Genomic DNA, 12,776 nt, shown 5'->3' with positions numbered 1-12,776 from the left:
AAGGATTCAAGAAAGACAGGACTTCCAAGTATTGCCAAAGCATCATGAGATTATTCTTTACAGGATTCCGCTGACTTCGTAGCCTCTTGTCTCTAGCTGAGATTACAAATGACTCATTTAGTGCCAGGAATTCATGCGGCATGTGTAGCAAAGGATGAAGCAGTGTCTTTCCAGGCAAGTTAAAAAAAAAAAAGGCAAGCGTAATCTGAAACTATGCTAAAGGGAGAACAATAGTTGAGTAGTTATGCTGTTGTCAATTATAACCAAAATTTGCATCTCAGAAACTATCGTGCAAGGAAATTCGCCCTTAGCAGTTGTAGTCCATTATAATTTAATTTTTCTCCCATACAAAAAGCATTGTAATGCTGTATACAAGCAAAGTCTTTTTCTCAACTAATAATAGCTGTCCTTGGCACTGAATTTGAGTTCAGACAGAGCACAGCTCACAAATGCTGAAGAACAAAGGTGACAGTTGTTATTTCTGGGTGATGGAGCAAGTAGATAGTGATGGAAGAAGATCTCCAATCTACTCTTGTCTAACATATCCTCTTCCCCCAGGTCACATGAAGCATATTGTTACTGTCTCTTAAAAATATTACCTCTGCTCTGCTAAATAAAAAAATAATAATTGTAGGATTATTACTTTTTCCGGGAGCCACAGAAATTTTAAATTTGCCACCATATTTAGATACTTAGGCATTGTCATATGCACCTTTGGTATTTGGGGATATACAATTAAATAGAACTTTGGTTTCAGGACCTAGAATTTGTCCTATGAAGTTGCATCTTAATTCTTTCAGGATTCTAGTGGTGCACATTTTAGATTTTAGGCATTTCTTATGCCAGTGTGGGCTTCCCATGGGGTTCCAGCCTCCTTTGAGCGTCCACCAGCTCCAGCATGGGGTCCTACACAGGCTGCAGAAGATCTCCGCTCCACTGTGGACCTCCATGGGCTGCAGGGGCACAGCTGCCTCCCCATGGGCTGTCTGTACCATGGGCTGCAGGGGCACAGCTGCCTCCCCATGGGCTGTCTGTACCATGGGCTGCAGGGGCACAGCTGCCTCCCCATGGGCTGTCTGTACCATGGGCTGCAGGGGCACAGCTGCCTCCCCATGGGCTGTCTGTACCATGGGCTGCAGGGGCACAGCTGCCTCCCCATGGGCTGTCTGTACCATGGGCTGCAGGGGCGTCTCTGCTCTGGCATGTGGAACACCTGCCCCTCCTTCCTTGCTGACCTCGGTATAGGCTGGGCTGTTTCTCTCATATAGTCTCCACTCCTTTCTCCCTGTTTGTGTTGTGCAGTATTTTTACCACCTTCATAACTACATTATACCAGAGGTGCACCCACCATTGATGATGGGCTTGGCCTTGGCCGGTAGAAAGTACATCTTAGAGCCAGCTGGGATTGACTCTGCCAGACACAGCATAAGGAGACACACAGAAGCCACCTCCTGAAGGTTCTCCACTATGAAAACCTTGTCACCCAAATCCAATACCATTAATGGAGTGTCAAAATTGTTCATTTTTTGTAGTGTCCAGCAATTTTTCAAAATTAAAGTGCTTTTAGAGAATTTTTTACGTAGAGTGTATGTCATATGGTCATGAGAACCTCATAGGATATGTTAGGAAAGCTTCCCTCTCCATCTGAAAGGCAGAGTAAATTTCTACTATATACTTAGAAAAACAGGACATTGTGTTATTTATATTCTCTGGTACGTTATAGACAGTTGAAAATAGCAGTTGTCAAAGCAAATTTATTCAAATGCAAGAGAAAAAAAAAATTTACATCTTAATCTTGACATTTTCACATAATTATCAGTCTTTTTTTTCTGGGATTCTAATTCTCTATGCAAATGGATAAATGAAAGGGAGAAAACCTAATAAAATCATCAATAAATATGGGCACTAGAATTGATCAAGAAAAATGTCTAGTTTTAAGGATGTGCTTAATTTTAGAAAAATATCTGAACACCATGAAAGACTGTATTTAATTCCAAGATTTAGGAAGCTGAAAGCTGATCTCTGCAAAATATTTGAGTGCTTCATCATTGAGTCATAACTAATTTTAATCTCAAGGGAGGATTCTTTCCTCAGTGCACTTTGGTGGAAACTTGATTGAATTAATAGGATGGAGGAAGTAGGTAAGCTGTAGCAGAAAAAATATAATAACATAATTTAAGTACATCACTCAGGACCTCAGAAAGTAATCTTTCACAAGTCTTGGGAATAAATATATTTTATACACTTGCTAATTGGTGTTTATAAAATATGTTCAGTCTAAAAGTAGAAAAAAACTCTTGTAACTGAATGATACATGTTTTTGCTCATTTTGTCAAGTGAGATATATGCAGCAATTAAGGTTTTGTTCATCTGTTGGCTTGTTATGTTGTCTGCTGTATGACTACAAGCTGTTAAATCTAGCAGTTTCTTGAGGATACAGAGGAAAGTGTTCGAAAGCTTGAATCAATCTCATTTAGCAAAAAAAAGTGAAAATACAACAAACAGTGTAATTTTTGGTAAATTTCATACTGTCCTTTTTGTGACAAAGCAGCAGATTTATAAACAAAAGAGAAGAGGAAAAGGAGCTGTAGGTCACAAAGGGAAAAATAAAAAAAGATGAGTTCTTTAGGCAAGAAATTTCAATAAGGAAACTTACAGAAAAGGGTTTTTGCAGCACTTGACAGTGGAAGAGGGCAAGGAGTAATTCTAGAGGGAATTCACTTTTATAGGCTGTTTGATAAATTAATTGGTGATATTGGTCTAAATTGAAGTTTCACCTACTCATTGAAACCAAAAAACTGATGAAATCAGACCTTTGCTATGTAATGGTGGTGTCAAATAGTAGGATAAGAGACAATGGGCAGAAATTGATGCACAGAAAGACTCACCTGAATGTAAAGAACAACTTCCTTAAACAACTTCCTTAATGTGCACGTGACCATATGCTAGAACAGGTTGCCTAGAGGGGTTGTAACCTCGCTAGAGATATTGAAGAACAATCTGAACATCATCTTATTTAACCAGATATCTCCACTAGTGGTCCCTTTCAACCTTACAAATGCTATGATTCTGTAATTTCAGTCCTACTCTCAATATGTAAAGTAACTTGTCTAGCTGAGCTTGCTCTAAAATCATATAGCTCAGTTACATATGAAAAATTTTACAACGTGAAATTTTTTTTGATACATTATTTTCCTGCCATTCCCATACTCTGCTGCTCCTGAGAGCATTTCTTGTGGGTATTCATTTGCTGTTCATGCTCCATGACAAGAAAAATTGCTAGGATGCTTGTATGAATTTGCAAGAAGAGAAAAAATATCCAGTAGGATTTTGACAAAGTGACTTTTAGTGAGCCTGGACTTTACTTATTATGGTAATGGGTTACAGAAATAAATGATTCATTTTGTAAAAGGAATCTGAAAATATTTTAATGTAAATATAAAAAATATTCTTTTGTCGTTTACAATCATCTTGTTGTGTTTCATTTTGTAACAGCAAACTGTATGCTACAGCTGTTCTATATCAAAGGAAAAGCTTCTTACCTTCAGATGTACAAGATTTTTCTTTAAGTTTAAACTATTAGATGGAGAAAACATCCTCCATTTTTAGAAGCAGGGAAAGATAAGAATTGTCTTTTTATAAGATATGGATCTGACCTATATGTCTTATAACACTACTGAAAATACTGTATGCATTAATCTTGAGCAGTCATGCAGCTCTGATAGTGTGGAATGCACTAATACAACTCCAACACTAACTAATGATCACCTTTTTTTAAAGTTTTAAAATACCCTATAATAACATTTTAAGATATTTATATGAAGCCAACCAAATGGAAGTTGGAACGCAACAGCTCAATCTTTCTATAACCTCTGTCAGGAAAAATGATTCAGTTTTAGTCAATGATTAATTCCTCCCTTAGAAAGAAACTTAGTCTCGGGTAAATAGGATGTATATTTAAAAAGAAGAGACAAGTTTGTGTATTCTTTAACTATACTGATCTTGCTCCTCCTTCAAGCCATAAGCCCACTTAACAAAATCTGATCCAGAACAAATTGAACTACACTCTATTTTCACCCTTGCAAATTATGCAAAAGCTAATCTGCTACCATTCTCTAGGTCTGTAAGTATGTGTCCTTATATTTTAATTTTTAATATGCAGCTCTTAGCAGGATACTGATATTACTAATACTAAAAACTCCATAAATCTTTAATATAAGCATATTAAATACTTCATTTCAAACAAATAATAATAAGAAAAATTCCATCTAGAAATGGAAATTAATTCCCAGATGATCGGATTCCTCAAAAACTTTGGAAAATGCCTTTAGAAATGAAAATGCTTCTCAATTTATCCCACACTCTTTGTTATCTCCATCCATGGTAGCAAATACTCGTTAATAAGTGTTTTAAAATGAATCCTATTAAATAAAACATAGAATGATAATATTTTTAATGTATCATATATAATATGATATATTATATAGTCATATATAATATGACTATATAATATTAGTTATAGTCACTACTTGAAAAATATATTTCTCTTGATCTATATAGCATTATATTTAGCATTGGAAAAACCAGAAAGAACATATTTTTAATGCAAATTTTGCTCTTGCTTAAAAGTGTTCTGATGATATTTGCAAATTATAACAAAGTAGTTTGCTTAGAGTATATTTTCCAAACTGTCTTTGTAGAATTATCTTCTTTTGAGCCTATATCTAAAGAACACATACATTGTGAAAGAATATGGCAAAACATCCGTGACCAGATCCTTAAATATAGACATAGTAAATATCAGATGCCTGACTATAAAAAGTGATTATTAACAGTAACAGCAAACAAAAAGTTCCTCAGGGTTTTGTGACCAGGGTGCTCTCAGAAGGGAGTTAAAAATCACACTTTCCAAGAGAGGTTTCTCACTTTCCAAGAGAGGTTTTTATCACAAACCTATGAGCTATTTCTGGAGGAAGACAGAACAAGTAGATCTATTTCTGCAAAAAGAATTACTGTAGGTAAAAAGTATAAATCTTTTGGTAAAGGGAAAACACACAGTAAAAATTTTAAGATCTGATAGGTCAATCAAGACATGGAGAAAGCACAGAGAAATGTGTCTCTATTTCACATAGAAGACCCAAACAGCAAAAATAATGGCCTTCCAATTCTAGGAACAGAAAGTTGTGCTGTGCAATGAAATTTAAACTAAAGACCATTAAAATAATTTACACTCCTAGAACCAAAAACAAGTTCTAGTTTATGAGCTTAAAAATAGAGGAAACAAAACTCTAGGGGACTTGGGAATTCAAAAATTTCAAAATTCATGGAATATAAACTATTTTGTTTGAATTTTTGGGATACATTGATACTGTCTAAAAATATTTTTTTCCCCTGACCAGTGAGAATTGAATAAAGATGATGAGATCATAAGTTTAGAATTATTTTTACAGCATGCCCAGACATGATGAGTATAAAATATTCTTCTGAAGATGAAAGAAGCACCTTGTTTCCAGCTGAAAAAGTGAGTTTAAGGGGTACAGAATCCTTCATAGCTACAAGTATGTACAACTGAATATTTCCATAGTCAACAAGGTAGATACAAGTCAAGTCCTGATAATAGAATAGGCCTGGTTTAGAGGTTAAGGACTCCATAGGTGTTCAAGATCAACAACACTCAGTGGTTAAAAATCTATCCAAGCTGAAGCTTTCACTAAAATTACTTCCTTTAGCACCTGCTTCCACTTCAAACTTCATTTAGTCAAGGCAGCCTCTACTGTTCCCCTCAAGTGCTCATCCTATTTCTGAGAATAGCTTTCAATACAGGGGAGAATGTTGAGAAATATTTGATTATAGGGATTCTCTGCAGAAGGTTGAGTCTTCAAAATATAAGAACTTCTCATGGTTTAACCCCAGCTGGTAAGTAAGTACAACACAAATACCCACTCACTCCACCCCACACCACAAAAAAATTGGGAGGGGAATAAAAGAAACCAACAACTAATATCCATGGGTTGAAATACAAGCTTCATTTTAATTAAGGAAACAGTAAGAGAAAGAGAAATCATAAAGGAATTCCTTTGCAAAGGAATTTTTTTCCTTCTCTTTCTGCATGTCAATTCTGGCCATTCTGGTAAAATAAAAATTATAAATGTATATATGTAGTACATATATGGGAACATATATATATATGCATATATATATATATATATATATATATATATATATATAAGATTGTGTCAGATATCAAAAGAAAATATAAACTCTATTATAGATTGTGGTTAGTTGCAAAATGTTATTTATAGCTGGTCATTTCAGCTGCAAAATTTACAAACCAGATCTCATTTTCACCTAGCACCTTTGGACAAAGACATTATCAGAAATGATTGCAGTATCTAATAAGTGTGCTCAAGGAATTTCATCCTCCAGCCTCTAAAGACCCTGAAGAAAAAGGTAGATCATATTATGCAGTTTTATGAGTGTAGTATAATATAGAGGGTGATAGCTTGCACAGTCAGTCTCTTTCATGACTCTAGAAACATACTTTTCCCAACTGATCTCAGCCTAATGCATTGATAGGAATACTAAAAATTAAGATAGTGACTTGAAATAACTTATTGAATATTTTTCCATAACAATTTAAAATTAGGATAGAAAAAATAGATTAAAATCTCTCTGCATATTATCTTAACCTCCTGATTTTTCTAACCTACAATGGCATAATTTTAAATTTTTTCATTTATTTCAACAATATATTAAATACATCAATTCCTGTGAGAATTTAAACTTCATAGTTCATTTTCCTAAAACAGGTATGCAGTCACATTTCTCTTACCTATCCTTCCCAAATAAAATGTGTTGACTTCTCAGCAATTTTAAACCAAAGAGCTGTTCACTTTGATGATTAAAATTCATCACTGAAGTATTTTAAAGACATTTTCAATGAAGTCATATTTATCTTACAACTCTTGCTTTGAAGAACAATTCTTAAATTGCATGCGATTAATAGTGATTCCAATTGTTACCAATACTGTCATAGAGTAATAATTGGGATAGATTTCATGCTTTTTTAAACTTATAATGGATGTCCTTCTTTCTATGATGAAATTTGAACGAGGAGATTATATGTTGCAGTATTATATCATAAGAGTAGGAAGAAAATTTCTCTCGATATGACCCCAAAGGCAAAAACCACCAGTGGTTTTACATATAAATTCTTTTCATACAGGAAAAAATGTACACAAACAAGCAAAATTCAGAATTTCATTTCCCCATCTAACTTTAATTTTGTTTTCTTGTGAGATGCTATATGCTGAACAAGTCTAGGTTCTTTTTGGAAAGGCATATGGTACTTTGTGCTTTGCAGTGCAAAATTCCAAATTCACATAAAAGTCTTTTTTTCTTTTCTTTACTCTGAACTGTAATCTTAAATAATTTAAATAATAATAATAAATAATAATAACAAATGGCATTAAATAATTCTTAACATAAAATTTAAATATTTCTCTTGTGCTTTCAGTTTGCTAACTTTTCTTTTTCCCTGAGCTAAAGAGTCATTGTAGAGTTCCTGTGACAGTGTTCACAGGGGTTTTCGGGTGAGGGAAGAGATGAGAATGTTGACTCCATGTTCAGAAGGCTTGATTTATTATTTTATGATATATATATATTACATTAAAACTCTACTAAAAGAATAGAAGAAAAAAGTTTCATCTCAGAAGGCTAGCTAAGCTAAGAATAGAAAAGAAAGAATGATAACAAAGGCAGCTGCTTCAGACTCTCTGTCTGAGTAAGCTCTGCTGTGATTGGCCATTAATTACAAATAAGCATATGAGACCAATCACAGATGGACCTGTTGCATTCCACAGCAGAAGATAACCATTGTTCACATTTTGTTCCTGAAGCCTCTTGGCTTCTCAGGAGGTAAAAATCTTAAGGAAAGATTTTTAATGAAAAGATGTCTGTGACAAGTCCCCTTCATGACACTGTCAAAATTTGAACTCTTAGCCTCCAATGAGCCATCTCTTGATCTGTATCCCAAAATGCATAGAGAAAATTATTTAAAAGACAGCATTCCCATACACTGGCACTAATACACACCATTGTCATTCTTAGAACATGGTCTATCATTATCCTGCAGAAGAAAATAATGAAGTGAATTCCATTTTATGTACCACTTGGGTCTCTGGTGAAAGATCTCTAGCTGGAATACCAGTTATTCTTTCATCACTCTTTATAGCTGCTGATATTTCAGGGTGGTGTGGGGTGTATCCACTGTATTGTTCATGCTTTTGCAGCAATATTAGCCTGTTTTTTTACTGTTTGCATTGTCATCCTTCCAAAATTTCTCCAAAGAGGAAGAATGAACTTTGTAAAACAGGAATAGCTGTTTTACAGGGGAATGGAATTATGTAGGCCAGTTAAAGTAACTGTTTTGCAATACCATTCCCTCAACTGAATCTCAAAGATTGATACAAACAATACTACTGTGCAGGTCCTTTTAAACACAGAAGTATATTTCAATTGTAAAGGATTAGGAAACCAAAATATATGGATTTCAACATATTCTCACCGAGATATTCTGAACAATTTTCTAAATTCTTTTGCAGTGATTTATATGCTGTAAAAAGATGGCTTCATTTGGTTGAGAGTGGTTATTGAATTAAGTCTATTATCTCATTGTTGCATGTCCTTAAGTACTTACATATTCATATGTTTTCAGGTTACTTTATAGAAAAAAAAAGAGAAAATTTTATATTTTAAACTGTGTCACTGAATTGGATAAGATACAGCAAAACACAAGTTTGAAAATGAACAAACAGTTTTATTGTTTGGACAGTTCCAATGATTAAAGAAAATACCATTTTTTAATACAGTATATCAGTTGCAGATTATAGAAGTAGTACTGTCATGCTTACCTGCAGTTATTAATCTGCCAGAGACAGTAACTTGAATATCAACAAACTGTAAATATTCGATAAAGTATTGAACTTAGTGCATCATTTTACTGCCAAATTTTAGACAAACATGCCGTAAATTAATATGGTTTAGAGGAAAGTCAGAGTACAGAGCTGATAGCATGGAAAATTGAAATTTCAGATGTCAGTCTCTGCATTGCCAACACTGGAATGTGGAAATGTTATTTATGTGGGGCATATCAGGTGTTCAAAATTTAGCTCTGGAAGGATGATCCTAGCTTAGGCTAGCTTAAGGAAACACAAACTAGAGTTATGATTTTAAGGCATTATTCTTTATCTAGGAAAACTTACAGTCACAGAGAGAAGCTTCATGACCAAAAGTCAAAAAAGGCAAATATTGCAGAGGAACACAAAAGTAAAAATAAAGCAGTAAAAGCACACCTGATTGGAATGAAGGTCAAATTTCATCTTTCTCCCCTGATGAATGATGCTATATCACCTTCTTTGACTGATAAAAATCACAAGAACGACAATTTTTCTACTATTAATGTATTTTGCCAAAAAGTTTAGAAAAATATATAGCAGATAAGATTTCTGGTTTTGAGAACTTTCCTGCACACTTTGCCCCAGGTGAAGGCTTGTTCTGTTTTACTTTTTTTCTACCAAGTGTAGAAAAGAAAACAGAAAATAAATACTTTGGTCAAGAATTATGTGCATATGAAATAAACCAGGAATAGAAAATAATTAAGTTAGGAGTGAGGAAAAATTTGGTATAGTTTCATAGATATAATATCATATGTATCTAAAATGAAATTGATCAGTCAAATACTGTAGATCACTCTGAGGTTCATCCCTTCTAAAGAACTTTTAAAATGCTTCTTTAGAATCCAAATCTAATCCAAATCTTTTTCTGATAACCACACTGTTTGTGAACCATGACCTACAACAACTTTTCTGGAAGCTGTGCCAATACTTTCCATTTGCAGAGTCTTGGATATATCAGGAAAAGAAATAGCTGCTGTTTATCTGACAGGTCTTTCCAGGTGACATAGTTCAATCTGAACAAATATGTTTTAAAAATGAATAATCAAAGAAAGAAAAAAAATTCACAATAGAAAAACAAGACTTTAAACACAGTATGAAGGTAAAAACCTAGAACATATATGAATTTACCTGTCATATGAAATGATATTTTCTGTGATCCTGTGCAAGATATACTGTAGATTTATCATTGTATGCATTTAATTAAAAATTTACTTAAAGAAAAACCATAATTAAATTAATTTTTCACAGAGCTGCAATCAAGTTATTTGGTCTTGTATAAAAAAGAAAGGTTATTCTGCTATTTATTCAGCCTTTTTTTAAGCAAGCAATTATTTTAAATCCTCTATTTTGTGATAATATAATTACAAGTTCTTACTGAGCAATGCTGCTTGTAGTGTATCATGAGTTGTGTGTAATGTAAACCAAAACCACTTCTATTAATTGAGGAGGAGCATAATTTAGGAATTGCAGAAGGCTGTCCACAATTCATGGATAAAAGGTAGGAGTATTAATTTAAAAAAAGGAGTATTAATTTAAAAAAAATATATTTTTAAGATCTTTGATGTCTTGAAAGTCATTCTGCATGGTGTAGTTTTATATACACAATCATAATTCATGTTGTATAGCATTTCCTTTCAAGATCTTTATTTCCAACACATATTCTTATAAAACTCCACAAAAGATCACTGCAGCAAAACAAAAACTGTGTGGAGATTCTATTAGAAAAGCAAATTTGGTCTGTATTTTCCTATTCCCACTCAGCAATTCACAACAGACACAGGTATAAAGACAGTATGAACTAAGAGCATTCTCTGATTGTAACAAAGAACCTGTGTTTCAGCACATGGCATCTGTGGCAGAATTTGCTATATCAGCATCTCATGCAAAAATAATAATGGATTTTTTTGTTATATTGATTATATAATTATATTTGATTTATTATTCACTTATGGCAGGGTATAGCATCATGATTTTTGGTCTTGCCTGAAAAGAATAGCTTTAGACAGCTCACATTCCAGAGAATTCTTCATTTTCAGTTGGTCTGATATCACACAGCCTATATCAGGTGTCCTTAAGAAAGCCAGCATGAAGATTTATTTTTCATCATTTTTTGTATTGACCACAGGCCATAGCTATACTCATTATCAGTGCATTTCACGTTCACATCCCATAGGACATTCCTTCTCAAATGCACCAAGCCATTTATCTTCATTCTGTGGCTGAAATCTAATGTGAATCTCTTGTCTGTGTACCTTAACACAGCTTGACCAGGCTGGCTGTGACATAACTAGTACATCAAATCAGGAAGCCTTGGCATTTCATTAAAATAGGTCTATATTGCATTTAGAATATGCAAAAAGAAGGGGCAAAAAGTGGGGGAAATTGGAGAGAAAGAAAAAAAGAGATAAAATTATTTTTTTAATGATTTATGGTGGGGTTTTAGTATTTTGAAAATGAAAATTACTATTTTCCAACTCTCAGAGGTTTAAACCTCATGGAAACCTGTTTAAGTCTGAAAATAAAATTTAGTGAATTTGCAAAGGTCTCATGTACATTTTCTCCTTATCCCATTTATACAAATCCTCTATAGAGCATTTTATTTCAGTAAAGGTTAGCACATTTACACTTCTGTTACTGCCCATTGAATCTGTGTTTTCATATTTTTCTATTTCTTCCTTCTTCTTCACTTATTTCAAAGAACTAGGATACTTTTTGTGTCATAGAAGTAATTTGCACATTTGAATAAGGGAAATGGAAGAGGATGTTTTTCTCTAATGTCTTTTGATTATTTTATTAGCTGTATGCCACACTTTACATTTTTTCCTACCATGTTACAGAAAAAATATTATTTGCTGTTTCTTTTTTATGTTTCTTAGAAGAAAAAACAGCTTATTGCTCCTGCTATCTGATATCTGTGCTAAACTGACTTTTCTGAGTATAATCACACAACAGGATAGTGATGTCCCACTGTGAGCCTAGACCCATGTTCACACTCCAATTATACAATATCATATCAATTTTCTTGACTGATCAAAACCCCAGCAGATATTTTGAAATATCACCACACAGAATTTACTTTCCAGTCAGAAATGGCATGGAGTATATACCAAAAATACTTTTTTTTCATTATATGGTAGAAGGGTTTCTTCAGATTCAAGCTCTTTTTCATTGTTATTTATAATATGACTTTTAAGACCTGCAATTACTTTCTAACATACTTTCCATTCCTTTATGCAAACACTCATTCCTGGTCCTTTAAGTTCAAAATTTAATACCCTGGACTGCTTTTATTTTATAATTTCATTTCTTCTGATTTAATGATCACTAGGCCCACTACAGTGCTTGAAACAACAATTTTATTCTAACAAATATTTTAAATATCTTTACGCAAATATCTTTATTCAGAGAAGTCATATTTTTCCAAGATTTAAGAACACAGTAAATTATGTTCAACAGAAAAGAGTTTATATAAAATAGATGAAATATTTAACAAAAAAAAGGCAAAAAAAAATAAACCCATGCACAAAGGAAAGAGATATGATCAAGGTCTGTAAAAGGTAGGAAAAGCATAGTTTTTCATCTACAGGTAGAAGAGTATTTATTCGTAAAAACCATTTAAATGAGGAAGTAGTCTGCAACCTCTTATTACCTTTAATGCTGTGCAGTAGAATAGTAAACTACATTCAGCAACCAGAAAACTACCTCAGGTAGAAAAGCCTACCCCTGGTGCCATCAAAGGAGTCTCCCTGTCCCATTCCCTCCAACAGGATACCTGGGCACTTGCTGTAAATTGTGCTTTGTGCAGTACTGACAGTTTAG

The sequence above is a fragment of the Agelaius tricolor genome, unplaced genomic scaffold (assembly GCF_023055355.1).
Source record: "Agelaius tricolor isolate 1412-34295 unplaced genomic scaffold, bAgeTri1.0.p SCAF_7, whole genome shotgun sequence".
Classification (NCBI taxonomy): Eukaryota; Metazoa; Chordata; class Aves; order Passeriformes; family Icteridae; genus Agelaius; species Agelaius tricolor.
The sequence above is the reverse complement of the archived record's forward strand: the minus strand, read 5'-3'. Positions refer to the sequence as shown.